The sequence below is a fragment of the Anthonomus grandis genome, chromosome 5 (genome assembly GCF_022605725.1).
Source record: "Anthonomus grandis grandis chromosome 5, icAntGran1.3, whole genome shotgun sequence".
Taxonomy (NCBI): domain Eukaryota; kingdom Metazoa; phylum Arthropoda; class Insecta; order Coleoptera; family Curculionidae; genus Anthonomus; species Anthonomus grandis.
The window spans coordinates 11,225,328-11,237,753 of NC_065550.1; positions in this window are offsets into that span (position 1 = coordinate 11,225,328).

Below are 12,426 nucleotides of genomic sequence, written 5' to 3' on the forward strand. Positions count from 1 at the left end.
TTGATTCCAATTTAATTTTTGAAGTTCATTTGATGTACTGTAAATTATTTTTAAAATTTTTCTAATGAATTGTTTTTTAAAAAAAATAATCATATCTCACTCTATTACTGTTATCTATTATTCGAATATAATATACATTTACTATTTCGCATATACAAGATAGCCAAATGATGCTTTTTACGGTTTGAACACAAACAGAATTAAGAAAATATACTAACTAATAGCGTTAACGATTGTTCCGATTTAATTTTAAATTAATTTTTAGATATAATTTGATTAACCCTAAATAATTTTTAAAAATATTTTGATGTATTGTGTTTTAAAAAAATAGTCATATCTTACTCAATTACGGTTATCTATTATTCAAATTGATTTTAAAATAATATTTAGGTTATACAAGATGACTCAAATGATCCTTTTTAAGTTTTGGACATAACCAGGGTTAAGAAAATAGAACGATTAATCATTATAGCATTCTCCGATTTGATTCCAATCTAATTTTTGAAGTTCATTTGATTTACTGTAAATTATTTTTAAAATTTCTCTTATGAATTGTTTTTTAAAAAAATAATTATATCTCTCTAATACTGTTAATTATTATTTGAATATAATTTATTTACTATTTCGCATAAACAAGATAGCCAAATTATGTTTTTTACGGTTTGAATAAATAAATAAATAAATAATATCTTTATTTAGCAAGAAGCTACATTCAATAAAAACATAGGTGAAAAATAAACTAAAAGTGTAAATTGGCTATAACTGTATCAGGACCTCCGGTTTGTCCATGGATGGTCTCGGTAATCCAGAAACAGCATCCCGGTTCCAGAAATATCCTGTCAGAGGTAGACCATAAATTAAAACTAGACTTAACCTAAACATTATTTCCTTGCCCTACTTATTGAAAGCACAGTTAATTATTGTTTGCCTTATAGTAATAAAAATAATGTCGACTCAGGTTGATCGAGTCGATTCGGTTGCAATCAGCCGATGACACACATTTGGAACTTGGTTGACCTTGCCGACTAGACACATTGGTCCCCCCGTGTAATACTTAGAAAGGCTTCGGCAGTTCCAAGAAGCTGTAACCAGTATCCCGGTTGGCCCAAAAATACCCAGTCAACAGATAAACCAACAATCAAGATGATGATTGGAGCGGAAACAATGCATACTATAGTAAAACTTAATAAACTACATAATTAAAATAAAATAACAAACACAATTTTACTTATTCATAATAAATTTTCTCAAGAGCCCTCTGAATTGATTTAAAGTAATACAATTTTTGATGTTAGCAGGCAAGTTGTTAAATAGTATTAAACCTTTGTATAGAACTGAATTATGCATTTGGGTTGTGTTACATCTGTCGGCTAGTATGAAGTCTATACGATTTCTCGTATTATAGTTATGTGTATCTCCAAAAACTCTTAATTTATTACAAATATAATCGGGGAGCATCTGATGTTTTAATTTAAAAATAAACAAATAAACGTTATACAAAATTCTTTGATGTACAGACAACATATCTAGGACACCCAACATAGAGATAACAGGCGTGTAACGGTTACAATTTAGAATCAGTCTCATAGCTCTATTTTGAATTCTTTCCAGTTGGTCAATTCTATACTGTGGCAAGTTAAACAATAATGTTGAACAGAACTGTAAATGAGGAAGAGCAATGGCGTTGTAAAGTTTTAATTTGATGTACATTGACAAATTTTTTCCAATTCTTGTGATAAATCCAACTTTTTTTAAAAATTTCCCCATTACATAATCTGCATGAGCATGGAAATTCAGATTGGCATCGAAAATTGTTCCCAAATATTTAATTTCTTTGTCGTACAAAATACTTTCCCCATTCACAGAAATCTGTACATTGCCCATGTCTATAGAACTTAATCTAGATCTCTTGCCAAATATACAAAACTTGGATTTACTTGCATTTAAACTTAGTTTATTTCTACAGAGCCAGATGAATAAGTTATTGAGTTCAACGTTCATGACCTGTTGCAGTTGATGAATGTCTTTACCCACCACATATAACATTGTATCGTCCGCAAACAACACCACATTACACCCCCGCACTACCTCCACCATATCGTTAACATACAATAAAAATAGCAAGGGGCCCAAGACCGTTCCCTGCGGTACACCATGCTTTACATTAACACTTTCAGATGAACTATTTTTGTACATGACTCGCTGAACTCTACCACTTAGATAAGATTGAAACCACTTCAATACATTATTTTTAAGGCCTAACCGTTCTAATTTCCTAATTAACATTTCTCTACTCACGGTTTCAAACGCTCTCTTAAAATCCAAAAATACAGCAAGTACTAGATTATCAGAGTCAAGGGCCTTGAGAAAATTATCAACTGTATTAATAATGACAGACTCGCATGAATGATTCTCACGGAACCCCGATTGGTTAGGCACAACTATTTTATTTTTATTACAATGTTCGAGTAGCTGTTCCTTAACACATACTTCAAGGAGCTTCTCATAAATAGGTACGGTGTTAATTGGCCGAAATTCATTACACAATTTAGTGTTTTGCACTTTTGGAACAGGAACAACAGTAGAAAGTTTCCAGGCTTGCGGAAAAATCCCAGTACTTAAGGATGTATTGATAATATCCAGAAGACGATCACCCACAACATAAGCAACATCGCAAAGAACCTGCTTGGAGATGCCACTCTCCCCACCACCAACGTTTTTTAGATTTTTAAGTATTTCCTTCATTTTAGTCATCGAAACTTTATTAAATTGTGTCAAGGTTTTCTGGACTGAAGGTGGTTCAATGAAATATGTTTGGCCATTTGCTGCTGGTGGAATATCTGCAAGAATAAGATCAATACTATTCACGAAATAACTATTAAATCTATGTGCAATATCATCCTCCTGTGTAATGATTTCATTTTCAAACTTTATTTCATTAGGCATGTTTTGGTTTTTTCCTGGCAAAAGCGTCTTCAGATTTTTCCAGAGTTCTTTTTGATTATTTTTATTTAGATCTATAGTATTCGCAAAAAATCTATCCTTTTCTACTCTTATCTTGCTTACTATGTTATTTCTTATAGCTTTATATTCATTCCAAACGTAATAACTAATAGCGTTGGCGATTGTTCCGATTTAATTTTAATTCAATTTTTAGATATAATTTGATTAAATCTAAATGATTTTTTAAAATAGTTTTATGTATTTTGTTTAAAAAAAATAGTCATATCTCACTCAATTGCGGTTATCTATTATTCAAATATAATTTAAAATTATTATTTAGGTTATATAAGATGACTCAAATGATCCTTTTTATGTTTTGGACATAACCAGGATAAAGAAAATCGATTACTATTACCTATAACTATTGTTCCGATATGATTTCAATTTAATTTTTAGATATAATTTGATTAACCCTAAATGATTTTTAAAAATATTTTAATGTATTGTGTTTAAAAAAAATAGTCATATCTCACTCAATTACGGCTATCTATTATTCAAATTTATTTTAAAATTAATATTTAGGTTATACAAGATGACCCAAATGATCCTTTTTAAGTTTTGGAAATAACCAGGGTTTAGAAAATAGAACAATTAATCATTATAGCATTGTCCGATTTGATTCCAATTTAATTTTTGAAGTTCGTTTGATGTACTGTAAATTATTTTTAAAATTTTTCTTATGAATTTTTTTTTTTAATTATTATATCTCACTCTATTACTGTTATCTATTATTCGAATATAATTTAAATTTTCTATTTCGCATATACAAGATAGCCAAATGATGTTTTTTACGGTTTGAACACAACCAGAGTTAGGAAAATGTAATAACTAATAGCGTTGGCAATTGTTCCAATTTAATTTTAATTCAATTTTTAAATATAATTTGATTAACCCTAAATGATTTTTAAAAATAGTTTTATCTAATATGTTTAAAAAAAATAGTCATATCTTACTGAATTACAGTTATCTATTATTCAAATATATTTTAAAATTAATATTTAGGTTATCAAGATGACTCAAATGATCCTCTTTAAGTTTTGGACATAACCAGAATAAAGAAAATCGATTTCTATTACCTATAGCTATTGTTCCGATATGATTTTAATTTAATTTTTAGATATAATTTGTTTAACCCTAAGTAATATTTTAAAATATTTTGATGTATTGTGTTTAAAAAAAAATAGTCATATCTCACTCAATTACGGTTATCTATTATTCAAATTTATTTTAAAATTATTATTTAGGTTATACAAGGTGACCCAAATGATCCTTTTTAAGTTTTTGACATAACCAGGGTTAAGAAAACAGAACAGTTAATCATTATAGCATTGCCCGATTTGATTGCAATTTAATTTTTGAAGTTCATTTGATGTACTGTAAATTATTTTTAAAATTTTTCTTATGAATTGTTTTTTAAAAAAATTATTATATCTCACTCTATTACTGTTATTTAATATTCGAATATAATTTACATTTACTATTTCGCATATACAAGATAGCCAAATGATGCTTTTTACGGTTTGAGCACAAACAGAATTATGAAAATATAATAACTAATAGCGTTAACGATTGTTCCGATTCAATTTTAAATTAATTTTTAGATATAATTTGATTAACCCTAAATGATTTTTAAAAATATTTGGTGTATTGTGTTTAAAGAAAAAAGTCATATCTCACTCAATTACGGTTATCTATTATTCAAATATATTTTAAAATTCATATTTAGATTATACAAGATGACCCAAATGATCCTTTTTAAGTTTTGGACATAACCAGGGTAAAGAAAATAGAACAATTAATCATTATAGCATTGTCCGATTTCATTCCAATTTAATTTTTGAAGTTCATTTGATGTATTGTAAATTATTTTTAAAATTTTTCTGAAGTATTGTTAAAAAAAAAAATAATCATATTTCACACTATTACTGTTATCTATTATTCCAATATATTTTAAATTTACTATTTCGCATAGACGAGATAGCCAAATGATGTTTTTTACGGTTTGAACACAACCAGAGTTAAGAAAATATAAAAACTAATAGCAATAACGATTTTTTCGATTTAATTTTAATTTAATTTTTAGATATAATTTGATTAACCCTAAATGATTTTTAAAAATATTTTAATGTTTTGTGTTTAAAAAAAAAGTCATATCTCACTTAATTACGGTTATCTATTATTCAAATTTATTTTAAAATTAATATTTAGGTTATCAAGATGACCCAAATGATCCTTTTTAAGGTTTGGACATAACGAAGGTTAAGAAAATAGAACAATTAATCATTAATAGCATTGTCCGATTTGAATCCAATTTAGTCTTTGAAGTTCATTTGATGTACTGTAAATTATTTTTTAAATTTTTCTTATGAATTGTATTTTAAAAAAATAATTATATCTCACTCTATTACTGTTATCTATTTTTCGAATATAATTTAAATTTACTACTTCGCATATAGAAGATAGCTAAATGATGTTTTTTACGGTTTGAACGCAACCAGAGTTAAGAAAATATAAAAACTAATAGCGTTAGCGATTGTTCCGATTTAATTTTAATTCAATTTTTAGATAAAATTTGTATTGTGTTTAAAAGAAATAGTCATATCTCATTCAATTACGGTTATCTATTATTCAAATATAATTTAAAATTATTATTTAGGTTTTACAAGATGACTCAAATGATCCTTTTTAAGTTTTGAACATAACCAGGGTTAAGAAAATAGAGCGATTAATCATTATAGTGTCGTCCGATTTGATTCCAATTCAATTTTTGAAGTTCATTTGATTTACTGTAAATTATTTTTAAAATTTTTCTTATGAATTGTTTTAAAAAAAAAATAATTATATCTCACCCTATTACTGTTAACTATTATTCGAATATGATTCAAATTTACTATTTTGCATATACAAGAAAGCCAAATGATGTTCTTTATGGTTTGAACACAACCAGAATTAAGAAGATATAATAACTATTAGCATTAACGATGGTTCCGATGTAATTTTAATTTAATTTTTAGATATAATTTGATTAAATAAAGTTCATTTAATGTACCCTAAATTATTTTTAAAATTTTTCTTATGAATTGTTTTTAAAAAAAATTATTATATCTCACTCTATTACTGTTATCTATTATTCGAATATAATATAGATTTACTATTTCGCATATACAAGATAGCCAAATGATGTTCTTTACGGTCTGAACACAACCAGAATTAAGAAAATATAATAACTAATAGCACTAACGATTGTTCCGATTTAATTTTAATTTAACTTTTAGATATAATTTAATTAACCCTAAATGATTTTTAAAAATATTTTAATCATATATTCAAAAATATTTTAATGTATTGTCTTTAAAAAAATAGTCATATCTCACTTAATTACGGTTATCTATTATTCAAATTTATTTTAAAATTAATATTTAGATTATACAAGATGACCCAAATGATCCTTTTTAAGGTTTGGACATAACGAAGGTTAAGAAAATAGAATAATTAATCATTAATAGCATTTTCCGATTTGAATCCAATTTAATCTTTGAAGTTCATTTGATGTACTGTAAATTATTTTTTAAATTTTTCTTATGAATTGTATTTTAAAAAAATAATTATATCTCACTCTTTTACTGTTATCTATTCGAATATAATTTAAATTTATTATTTCGCATATACAAGATAGCCAAATGATGTTTTTTACGGTTTGAACACAACCAGAATTAAGAAAATATATTAACTAATAGCAATGACGATTTTTTCGATTTAATTTTAATTCAATTTTTAGACATATTTTGATAAACCCTAAATGATTTTTAAAAATATTTTAATGTATTGTCTTTAAACAAAATAGCCATATCTCACTTAACTACGGTTATCTTATAATATATATGTTATTGAAATTTATTTTAAAATTAATATTTAGGTTATACAAGATGACCCAAATGATCCTTTTTAAGTTTTGGACATAACCAGGCTTAAGAAAATAGAACAATTAATCATTAATAGCATTGTCCGATTTGCTTCCAATTTAATTTTTGAAGTTCAATTGATGTACTGTAAATTATTCTTAAAATTTTTCTTATGAATTGTTTTTAAAGAAAATAATTATATCTCACTCTATTACTGTTATCTGTTATTCGAATATAATTTAAATTTACTATTTCGCATTTACAAGATAGCCAAATGATGTTCTTTACGGTTTGAACACAACCAGAATTAAGAAAATATAATAACTAATAGCACTAACGATTGTTCCGATTTAATTTTAATTTAATTTTTAGATATAATTTAATTAACCCTAAATGATTTTTAAAAATATTTTGATCATATATTCAAAAATATTTTAATGTATTGTCTTTAAAAAAATAGTCATATCTCACTTAATTACGGTTATCTATTAAGCAAATTTATTTTAAATTTAATATTTAGGTTATCAAGATGACCCAAATGATCCTTTTCAAGTTTTGGACATAACCAGGGTTAAGAAAATAGAACAATTAAACATTATAGCATTGTGCGATTTGATTCCAATTTAATTTTTGAAGTTCAATTGATGTACTGTAAATTATTCTTAAAATTTTTCTTATGAAATGTTTTTAAAAAAAATTATTATATCTCACTCTATTACTGTTATCTATTATACGAATATGATTTAAATTTAATATTTCGCATATACAAGATAGCCAAATGATGTTCTTTAAGGTTTGAACACAACCAGAATTGAGAAAATATAATAAATAATAGCGTTAAAGATTGTTCCGATTTAATTTTAATTTAATTTTTAGATATAATTTGATTAACCCTAAATGATTTTTAAAAATATTTTGATGTATTGTGTTTAAAAAAAATAGTCATATCTCACTAAATTACGGTTATCTATTATTCAAATTTATTTTAAAATTAATATTTAGATTATACAAGATGACCCAAATGATCCTTTTTAAGTTTGGACATAACCAGAATAAAAAAAATCGATTATTTTTAAAATTTTTCTTATGAATTGTTTTTTAAAAAAAAATATTATATCTCACTCTATTGCTGTTATTTATTATTCGAATATAATTTATATTTACTATTTCGCATATACAAGACGTCCAAATGATGTTTTTTAAGGTTTGAACACATTCAGAATTAAGAAAATATAATAACTAATAGCGTTAACGATTGTTCCGATTTAATTTTAATTTAATTTTTAGATATAATTTGATAAACCCTAAATGATTTTTAAAAATATTTTGATGTATTGTGTTTGAAGAAAAAAGTCATATCTCACTCAATTACGGTAATCTATTATTCAAAATTATTTTAAAATTAATATTTAGGTTATACAAGATGACTCAAATGATCCTTTTTAAGTTTTGGACATAACCAGGGTTAAGAAAATAGAACAATTAATCATTATAGCATTGTCCGATTTGATTCCAATTTAATCTTTGAAGTTCATTTGATGTACTGTAAATTATTTTTAAAATGTTTCCAATGAATTGTTTTTTAAAAAAATATATTATATCTCACTCTATTACTGTTATTTATTATTCGAATATAATTTACATTTATTATTTCGCATATACAAGATAGCCAAATGATGTTCTTTACGGTTTGAACAGAACCAGAATTAAGAAAATATAATAAGTAATAGCGTTAACGATTGTTCCGATTTAATTTTAATTTAATTTTTAGATATAATTTTATTAACCCTAAATGATTTCTAAATATATTTTGATCTATTGTGTTTAAAAAAATAGTCATATCTCACTCAATTACGGTTATCTATTATTATTATTCAAATTTATTTTAAAATTAATATTTAGATTATACAAGATGACCCAAATGATCCTTTTTAAGTTTTGGACATAACCAGGGTTAAGAAAATAGAACAATTAATCATTATAGCATTGTCCGATTTGATTCCCATTTAGTCTTTAAAGTTCATTTGATGTACTGTTTATTATTTTTATTATATCTCACTCTATTACTGTTATCTATTTTCCGAATATAATTTAAATTTACTATTTCACATATACAAGATAGCCAAATGATGTTTTTTACGGTTTGAACACAACCAATGTTAAGAATATTTAATAACTAATAGCGTTGGCGATTGTTCCGGTTTAATTTTAATTCAATTTTTAGATATAATTTGATTAACCCTAAATGATTTTCAAAAATATTTTAATGTATTGTCTTTAAAAAAAATAGCCATATCTCACTTAACTACGGTTATCTATTATTGAAATTTATTTAAAATTTAATATTTAGGTTATACAAGATGACCCAAATGATCCTTTTTAAGTTTTGGACATAACCAGGGTTTTGAAAATAGAACAATTAAACATTATAGCATTGTCCGATTTGATTTCAATTTAATTTTTTAATGTAGTGTGTTTTAAAAAAATAATCATATCTCACTCTATTACTGTTATCTAATATTCGAATATGATTTAAATTTAATATCTCGCATATACAAGATAGCTAAATGATGTTCTTTACGGTTTGAACAGAACCAGAATTAAGAAAATATAATAACTAATAGCAATAACGATTTTTTCGATTTAAATTTAATTTAATTTTTAGATATAATTTGATTAACCCTAAATGATTTTTAAAAATATTTTAATGTATTGTGTTTAAAAAAAAAGTCATATCTCACTTAATTACGGTTATCTATTATTCAAATTTATTTTGAAATTAATATTTAGGTTATCAAGATGACCCAACTGATCCTTTTTAAGGTTTGGACATAACGAAGGTTAAGAAAATAGAACAATTAATCATTAATAGCATTGTCCGATTTGAATCCAATTTAGTCTTTGAAGTTCATTTGATGTACTCTAAATTATTTTTTAAATTTTTCTTATGAATTGTATTTTAAAAAAATAATTATATCTCACTCTATTACTGTTATCTATTCGAATATAATTTAAATTTATTATTTCGCATACACAAGATAGCCAAATGATGTTTTTTACGGTTTGAACACAACCAGAATTAAGAAAATATAATAACTAATAGCACTAACGATTGTTCCGATTTAATTTTAATTTAATTTTTAGATATAATTTAATTAACCCTAAATGATTTTTAAAAATATTTTGATCATATATTCAAAAATATTTTAATGTATTGTCTTTAAAAAAATAGTCATATCTCACTTAATTACGGTTATCTATTGAGCAAATTTATTTTAAAATTAATATTTAGGTTATCAAGATGACCCAAATGATCCTTTTTAAGTTTTGGACATAACCAGGGTTAAGAAAATAGAACAATTAATCATTAATAGCATTGTCCGATTTGATTCCAATTTAATTTTTGAAGTTCAATTGATGTACTGTAAATTATTCTTAAAATTTTTCTTATGAATTGTTTTTAAAAAAATAAATTATATCTCACTCTATTACTGTTATCTGTTATTCGAATATAATTTAAATTTACTATTTCGCATATACAAGATAGCCAAATGATGTTCTTTACGGTTTGAACACAACCAGAATTAAGAAAATATAATAACTAATAGCACTAACGATTGTTCCGATTTAATTTTAATTTAATTTTTAGATATAATTTAATTAACCCTAAATGATTTTTAAAAATATTTTGATCATATATTCAAAAATATTTTAATGTATTGTCTTTAAAAAAATAGTCATATCTCACTTAATTACGGTTATCTATTAAGCAAATTTATTTTAAAATTAATATTTAGGTTATCAAGATGACCCAAATGATCCTTTTTAAGTTTTGGACATAACCAGGGTTTTGAAAATAGAACAATTAAACATTATAGCATTGTCCGATTTGATTTCAATTTAATCTTTGAAGTTCATTTGATGTACTGTAAATTATTTTTAAAATTTTTCTAATGAATTGTTTTTTAAAAAAATAATCATATCTCACTCTATTACTGTTATCTATTATTCTAATATGATTTAAATTTAATATTTCGCATATACAAGATAGCCAAATGATGTTCTTTACGGTTTGAACACAACCAGAATTAAGAAAATATAATAACTAATAGCAATAACGATTTTTACGATTTAATTTTAATTTAATTTTTAGATATAATTTGATTAACCCTAAATGGTTTTTAAAAATATTTTAATGTATTGTGTTTAAAAAAAAAGTCATAACTCACTTAATTACGGTTATCTATTATTCAAATTTATTTTAAAATTAATATTTAGGTTATCAAGATGACCCAAATAATCCTTTTAAAGGTTTGGACATAACGAAGGTTAAGAAAATAGAATAATTAATCATTAATAGCATTGTCCGATTTGAATCCAATTTAATCTTTGAAGTTCATTTGATGTACTGTAAATTATTTTTTAAATTTTTCTTATGAATTGTATTTTAAAAAAATAATTATATCTCACTCTATTACTGTTATCTATTCGAATATAATTTAAATTTATTATTTCGCATATACAAGATAGCCAAATGATGTTTTTTACGGTTTGAACACAACCAGAATTAAGAAAATATAATAACTAATAGCAATAACGATTTTTTCGATTTAATTTTAATTCAATTTTTAGACATAATTTGATAAACCCTAAATGATTTTTAAAAATATTTTAATGTATTGTCTTTAAACAAAATAGCCATATCTCACTTAACTACGGTTATTTTATAATATATATGTTATTGAAATTTATTTTAAAATTAATATTTAGGTTATACAAGATGACCCAAATGATCCTTTTTAAGTTTTGGACATAACCAGGGTTAAGAAAATAGAACAATTAATCATTAATAGCATTGTCCGATTTGCTTCCAATTTAATTTTTGAAGTTCAATTGATGTACTGTAAATTATTCTTAAAATTTTTCTTATGAATTGTTTTTAAAAAAAATAATTATATCTCACTCTATTACTGTTATCTGTTATTCGAATATAATTTAAATTTACTATTTCGCATTTACAAGATAGCCAAATGATGTTCTTTACGGTTTGAACACAACCAGAATTAAGAAAATATAATAACTAATAGCACTAACGATTGTTCCGATTTAATTTTAATTTAATTTTTAGATATAATTTAATTAACCCTAAATGATTTTTAAAAATATTTTGATCATATATTCAAAAATATTTTAATGTATTGTCTTTAAAAAAATAGTCATATCTCACTTAATTACTGTTATCTATTAAGCAAATTTATTTTAAAATTAATATTTAGGTTATCAAGATGACCCAAATGATCCTTTTTAAGTGTTGGTCATAACCAGGGGTAAGAAAATAGAACAATTAAACATTATAGCATTGTCCGATTTGATTCCAATTTAATTTTTTAATGTATTATGTTTTAAAAAAATAATCATATCTCACTCTATTACTGTTATTTATTATTCGAATATAATTTAAATTTACTATTTCGCATATAGAAGATAGCCAAATGATGTTTTTCACGGTTTGAACAGAACC